This window comes from Cavia porcellus, unplaced genomic scaffold (genome assembly GCF_034190915.1).
Source record: "Cavia porcellus strain 051 isolate PalLab524CR breed Dunkin Hartley unplaced genomic scaffold, mCavPor4.1 scaffold_7, whole genome shotgun sequence".
Classification (NCBI taxonomy): Eukaryota; Metazoa; Chordata; class Mammalia; order Rodentia; family Caviidae; genus Cavia; species Cavia porcellus.
In genome coordinates this window covers 68108290-68116024 of record NW_026947490.1, presented here as the reverse complement: position 1 = coordinate 68116024, position 7735 = coordinate 68108290, and the positions used below count along the sequence as shown (strand labels likewise).

The following is a 7735-nucleotide window of genomic DNA, read 5'->3' as shown; positions in this document are numbered from 1 at the left end:
ACACTTTCCTGCTCTACTGAAAATAGTTTTTAAGTGTACAGGTCCCCCACCCCACCCACGTGAGCACATGACAGCAAGGTGTGTGAGCTGGGGCCCAGTGATTTAAGTCATGCTAACACACCCGCACCATTAGCTTTGTTTCTGCAGAGTGCAGAGGACAAATCACATCACGTCTGGTTGTTTTTGTGAAATAGCTTTAGCCTCAGCAATCCCAGAATGGACCATACTTCAAAAACTGCTGGTCTAAAAACTCTTCCAGACTATAAAAAAACAGTTTTGGAGAATTGTCCAGTGTATTTAATAAATGGAACCTGATAGAGGACCAAGGAAAAAAGCACACATTCTGATTGCATTTATGAATAGCCCAAACTATCAGCAAATAAAACTTTGCTGTGTGTCAGAAAATACACTCAGGCTAAATAGCGTTTATTCTTAGAAAATTTACCTAAGTAATTAATGATATCAACAAATTAAAAGAAAATAAATGTTTGTGTATCTTTAAAACCTTGAAAAGTCATTTAACATAATTTAGTGGTCATTATAAATTAAAATAAAGGAAAATTATTTAAATATGGTAAAGATTATTTAACAATATTTAAAAAGACACTATTTTAAATGGTGATACAGTAAGGTGTGACAATCACTGTCATAATGCCCTTGTTTTGGATGTTCTGTGAGGGAAATAAAAAATGATAAGTATAAACACTATAATGGAGAAGATAAAACATGCATTCTACTGAGAGCTGTATCATTTTCCCAGAAAACACTGTAGCCACCAGCTTTCTAAATATCAGAATTAACAAAGCACTGTGGTGACATATCTGTATTCAAGGAGAGTTTAAAATTAATGCTTTTTCTATATATGCAGTAATGATTGTGATGCAAATAGAAAACCTTAGGATCAAATTAAAGTTGTTACTGAGGGATATAAAGCAACACAGAAAGACAAATAGCAAAATATGTTCTCGGCTAAGGAGGCAAAGCCATATAAAATCAATTTCAAAAAAAATGTAAGTCTGTGTTTCACTTATAATTTTATGGAAGAGCATTTTGTAATAGGAGAAAATGATCTTAAAAATCCTATAGAGGTATAAATTCCCAATAATATTAATAGTACTGAAAATTATGAAAGAGCATAGTGGATTTTTAATGGCTTATAAGCCTGCTGTGAGAACTGCCTCTTACCATGAACAACCACAAAAAAAGCAAGAGAACAACAACAGACAAAATATGTGAAGCAGCAGATTTTTGGACACTGTATAACCAGCAGCAGCAAAGGGCTGTGATCTCTGAGAGAAACGCGTGGAGTGTCCCTCGCCCTGGGTGACACTAGAGGTGACTTTCAGGACGCAGCGCAGAAGGAAGCCCACACAGAGCCTCTGCACCTCAGTGAATGGAGGAAAAAGAGACTGGGCTTTGGGGGCACAAGGCAAGATTTGTGGCAGAATTCCACTAATGAGAGAGAGGTACAGGGTGAGATTTGGAGAGGAGAGTCTTTAAATCATTGGCTGAATCCTGACCTGCATCTCTTTTTTTTTTTTTAAATTGTTTTCATTAGTGCATGTTTGTAGTACAAAATGATTATAGTCACTGTGGGGAGTCAGTACGTATAATCACACTTCTTAATTCTCTTTATATGCCCTCTCTTCATCTGCGTGTCTTTGGGGTGAAACCTCTGGTCTTATTTGCTTTTCTTGTTGCTGAGACAAAAATACCCAATGCCCAAGGTTAAAGGAGGAAAGGTTTATTTAGCTTACTATTTGTAGAGGTTTCAGTTTACAGTTGGCTGGCTCCAAGGCATGTAGAGAGGCCCAGCACAGAAGACAGTTCATGGTGGGCAGAGGCAGCAAAAGCAAGCAATAAATTACAAATACCTAGCATCGAGCCTCTTTCTGTCCCTTATATTGCACCAGGCTACCTGCCCTTAGGCAAACAGCACTAACATCCTTATTCCTAGCACTGAAGTATGAATTAATCACATACTCTAGAGCCAGTCACCTTTGCAAATGCCTATTACTATAAGAGGCTTTGGGGGGGGGGAACATCTAAACATAAGTCATAAAATTCTGTCCCAGCCCCCCACCAAGACTCATGCACATCCCTTTATGTAAAAGGCATTTTTAATTCATCTCCAAGAGTTGCCAAAGTCCTAACTGTTTCAGCATTGCTAAAAAGTCCAAGTCCAAAATCTCCTCTGAGAGGTTTAAGGCAAACTCTTAGCTGTGAACCCCCTTACGAATGAAAAGGAAGTTAAAACACTTCCAACATTCAATAGCACAAGATAGACATTTTCATTCCAAAAGGTACAAATAAGGAAATAGAAAGGAAAGGGAACAAAGCAAACATTAATTCCTAATTAATTCTCCAGCATGGCAAATGTTAATTCCTAACTAATTAATTAGTTCCAGTATTAAAGACAGCTAAGTTAGAAAGAAATATTATGGGTAGTCAGGCAGGGCTAGGCCTTCAACGAAGTCATTGCAGAGGATGAGAACACATTACAACTGTGACTGGAGGCACATCTGTTGAAGGTCCTCAAGATAAAGATGGAATGACCAGGGCTACATTGTCTCACCAACAGATAAGCAATAAATTGAAGATTATACTCAGTTGGTCCGATAAAGTCTGGATAAACATCAGTCACCCAGGTGAGTGAGCCAGATCTTCTAACTCATTGTTTCCTAAAGAAGTTCTTTGTTTTTCCTGTGTACACTTTCTATGTAATCTGCTTCCCCATTGGACCAGTATCACCTAAGCGGCTATATTTGTAATCTTATTGACTGATCGTAGTTTTGACTCACATTGTACTTAGCTCATAATTTTGCTCTGTAAAAACTTCCTTTGAGAAGTAGGCTCATTTGTAATACACTTTTGGGTCCCCTGCTGTCTCTCAAGAGTTATCTCTCTCAAAAATATCTCCTACTCAACCTCCACTGTTCTTTAGAATTCTTCAATTTTGGGGAGCAAGAACTCAGCATATCTGAAGTTTAGCAGGTTAGGAGTTACATATTATTTCCCCAATATCAACAGGCCCAGCATGCAAGGCAATCTGGAGCAAGATGTGAACTCCAAAATGCTTGAGTGGCTCATCCCTATGGCACTGGTGGTGGTTGTAGCTCCTATGGCTTCTCTCTTGGGCTTGCTCTGCTCTATCTTGCAGTTTTCTCCAAACAATCCACATTCCTGGACTCTCCACACTTCTAGGGTCTCCACTGCACCTTCAGCTTCACACTCACAGCTTTCCATATTGCCTACTCAGAGGCACACTGCCTGGCCTCCCAGGCCTTCTCCTGACATCTGAGTAGAAGCCTTCCTGATCTCACAACTCTTACAATTTGCAGCACCACATGGGTGACACCATAGTGTGTTGCCAACTGAAGCAATAGCAAGGCTTCCTTTTGTCTTGGCTGTAACGGTATAGTGCCTGGATTGCTGATAACTCTGAACCCAATCCCAAAAATGAATTCCCTAGGCTGCTTCCATGCTGGAACATTATGCTCTGGGCCTCTCTTCTAAAAGCAAAATCGTTCACCTTTGCAATTCTGAAGATCAAAGACTGGAGTTCTGCTGGTTCTTGTGATGTCCTCGGGCCATCTTGTCTGCTGTCTTCTTTTCTACTATTTGACTTTTTCTTGCTAGTCTTTTCAGCAAACAATTTCTCCTCAGTTTCATTTTTGTAGCCTGCAACTTTACTGGAACTTCCTTTCTGACTAAAATTAAGATGTTATAAATTATTCTGCTGGGCTCTTTATTTTCAACATAAATCTGGCTAAAAGTCCCCAGCAGCAGCCATGCCATGGCCTCAGCATTAGACTGCCTTGAGATTTCTCCTGTAAGATTAATTAGTCTGCTTTCCTTAATCTCAGTCTCAGACAAAGTCTCCGGACACAAGCAAACTGCAGACAAACTTTCCGCAAAGCCGTTGTAACACACATGCTCTGGAGTCCGACAGCAGTAGGGGCCTTTTTCCCAACAGAATCTTGAACCTGGTCTTTACTGGCAGCATTTCTAACAGCATTCTGGTCTTCTGACCAAAATCTCCCATCAAGTACAGCATAAGGAATTCTAGGGCTACTTTTTCAGCTGGCATCTCTGAAACTTTCCAAACTCTTCCCACAAGTTATTTCCAAAGGCTCCTGAACCACATGCTCAGGTACAGTCACAGCAATGACCCACTTCTCTGGTATCAAATTCTATCTTAGTTACTTTCTTGTTGCTGAGACAAAAATACCCAATACCCAAAGGTAATAGAGTAAAAGGCTATTTAGCTCATTTTGCAGAGGTTTTGGTTCATAGTAGCTGGCTCCAAGACATAGTGCAATGGCAGAGGGGCTCTGCAGAGGCTAACAGTACATGTCAGGAAGAAGCCAGAAAAAGCAAGCAACAAACTACAAGTAAGTAGCAGTAAGCCTCTTTCTGTACTTTATATTACACCCAGGCTACCCCCTCTTAATTCTAGCACCCTAATACTAGCATCTCACCATGAATCAATCACCTTTGATTCAGCCACCTCTGCAGAAGCCAATGCCTGCAGGAGGCATTAGGGGGATGTCTAAACATAAGCCATAAAAACACTCCTATGAGTTGGTACAGAATCACTGTAAAGCAATCAGCTAAACAACATCAGAGCAAAGACCAGGCATCGCATAGATGTTGCAGAGGAATATTACCAAGAAGTGGTACTAAATTATCCTCAACCTAAATGCTGTCCTCATTTATCCTAACAAGGCTTAAAAGCAAGTTTCAAAAGGTAAAACTGATTCCAAGTGATTCAAATGGAATCAAAGATCAAATGCCATTATTTTTCTTTTTTGGTGGTGACATCAACGTTTATTAGCATATTTCCTAACACAGGTGTTAGGGCTTACCCAAGGTGCTCTTGACGTACAAAGTCTGGATGTTCTGCCAGTTCTTTTTGAGCAATGACACTAGGAAGTTTATCCCAAGAGAAGATTTGGTACTTCCAGAATAGCCTGACGGATGTCGTACACAAGCTCTTCATCTGTCATCTGTACGTGACCAATGACTGCCACCAGGCACAGGACCTTCTTCATCTGGAACTGGATTGTGGACTTCACCTCATCCACTTTGGCCATGTTTTCATTGTGTGTCAGCAGCGAAGGGAACTTGCCAGACTCACTGAGGCCAGATCCCAGGATTCGTAGGATCTGCTTGACCAAGACTCTGAGGCCAGAAAGGCATCGCACTTCTTGGCCAGCTTCTTGCCAGCTTCTTATTCTTGTTGAGTTTCTTCATGCCTTGATGTCCATGGGGGCCATGTGCACAAACTTGGAAAGGCCAATACTTTTAAAGAACTTTAACAAACTCAAGAATATAGAAATCCGAAATGTCCTGAGATACAAAGAAAACTAGCAGGCATACAGGCAAATACAATCCACAATGAGGGGAAAATCATCCAATAGATGTAAACTTAGAAATGACATAGATGATGAAATAGGAAAGCCTCTAAAACAGCTATTATAAAAATGTTCTAGATGCTAAAGAATGCAGAGAATACATTCCCTACAAGTACCAAAGAAGGGGGAAGAAATCTGTGAAACTAGGATTCTATTCTCTACAAAATACTTGTCAAAGGAAAGGTGAAATTCAAGACTTCTGCTTGACTTTAAAAGAAAGATAACTGAGTATTTAAATAAAAAATTGCATAAATAAATAAATAAATAATTACATTAAACATAAGTTTCCTAATGAGTTCAACTCAAAGCAGTTTATCAGACTGAACTTAACAAAAACAAAGCCAACTATAAAAAGTAAGTCAACAAGAATCTCACTTAAAATTAAAGAGACAAGTCAATGATAAAAGCATGAGGAAGGGATATACTCATGCTACTAGCAATAGAAATTAAATATGACCATATTAATATCAGACAAGGTAAACTTCTGAATAAGGATGTTTCTAGAGAATAAGAAGAATATTTCATAATGATAAAGATGTCAGTATATCAAGAGGACATGACAACTCTAAATGTGTATGTACCCAGTAACATAGCATTAAAATGTATACAGCAAACCCTGTTTATAATTGAGAAAAGAAGGAAACAAATCCATAGTTATGGATGGAAATTTCCACTCATTAGTATTAGTAATTAATGGAACAGGTAGAATATCAGTCAGGTTAGAGATGTTTCAAAACTGAACTAACAGGCCTTAACTGAAACTTAAGGGTCACCCCAAATAGCAGAATACATACTTTTTAAAGTCCACTTGGAACATGTATTAAGATCATCTTCTAGGACAGTAAACAAGTCTCCATTAATTTAAAGGAATTAAAATCATGCAGTGTGTTTTCTAAAAATTGTAATGAAATTAGAAGTTAGTACTCAAAGAATATCTATAAAATCCCCCACATATTTGGAAATTAAGCAGTAGACTTCCAAATAATTCATAAAGTCAAAAACAAAATCACAAGGGAAATTAGAAAATATTTTGAACTGAGTGAAAATGAAAAATACAATGTATAAAAATCTGTGGGAAGGAAACAGAAATCTCTAGGCCCTGATAGTTTCACTGGAGAACTAAGAAGGTGTCTACAAGAGTATTAACACCAATTTTGCAGCTTCTTTAAGAAAATAGAAGATGAAACACTTCCCATTTTATGAGATGTATATTCCCCTGGCTTCAAAACTAAAGATGATACAGAAAAAGAAAATTATACTTCTCATGAACTCAGACACAAAATTCCCCATCAAAATATCAGCAAACTGAACTAAACAATGCATAAAATGAATTGGAAGTTATTAGTTATGAAAATACAGGACTTATTCAAGGTATGTAAAATTTCTTGGCATTTGAAAATTGTTCAGTGAAATCCACTATATCAACAGGGTAAAGAAGAAAATATGAGACCATATTAAGTGATGCAGAAAAAGCATTTGATAAAAATCTAGCATCCATTTATGATAAAAATTCACAGAAAACTAGGAAAGAACGTTTTATAGCTAACATCATATGCAGTAGTAAAAGACTATTTCTCTAGTAGATTGGGGAAATAAACCAGTATGTATCAACTAATGAAAAGATAAAAATAGTGACACCATTCACCCAAAGGAACACTGCTCTGTTATTTAAAAAACAAAAACAAAAACAAAAAAACAACTGAATAGATAAGACATGCAACATGACATCCCGAAACACTGCCAAGCAAAATATTGCAGATACAGAACAACCTACACATGAAAGTCTATTTGTATAACGTTCTAGAATAGTGATGGCGAACATTTTAGAGATCAAGTACCCATGCTGCAATCTAAAACACATTTACTGATCACGAAATGTCAACACTGCAATTACACCTGAATCTCCAAAACTTGCCTGCAGGGATAACTTGGCTCAGAGGACTGACAGAGAGGGCTATGTGTGCCATAGTTTTCTCACTACTGTTCTAGAACATTAAAACTAGTTCTAGCAAGAGGATTAGCAGGCCAGGCATCTAGTTCAGTGATATACCCCCAAAGTTGAGATCTGAGGCTTATGTCAGGGTTTGACTACAAAGATGCAGGAGAGAGTTTATCGGAGGAAACGAGAGAGAAGAAAATATTACTGTATCATGACATGGTTGAAAGAAAACTTCAGGCACCCTGGGCTTCCGATCTCCTGATATATCCCATATTCCTCCTTTTGTACCCGTTTAGCATCCTCTGCCATCCTATCCTCCCGTACTACAGAGCACTGTATGTGACAGCAGCTTCCAAAGGAGAGACAAAGCAATGCAGTT

At 38.3% G+C, this 7735-nt stretch overlaps 1 pseudogene; it reads right to left on the bottom strand.

Annotated features, from left to right (window-relative positions):
- Nucleotides 1–4857: 4857 nt before the first annotated feature.
- On the bottom strand, nucleotides 4858–5626 carry LOC100727108 (large ribosomal subunit protein uL1-like; annotated as a pseudogene).
- Between the last annotated feature and the right edge of the window lie 2109 nt (nucleotides 5627–7735).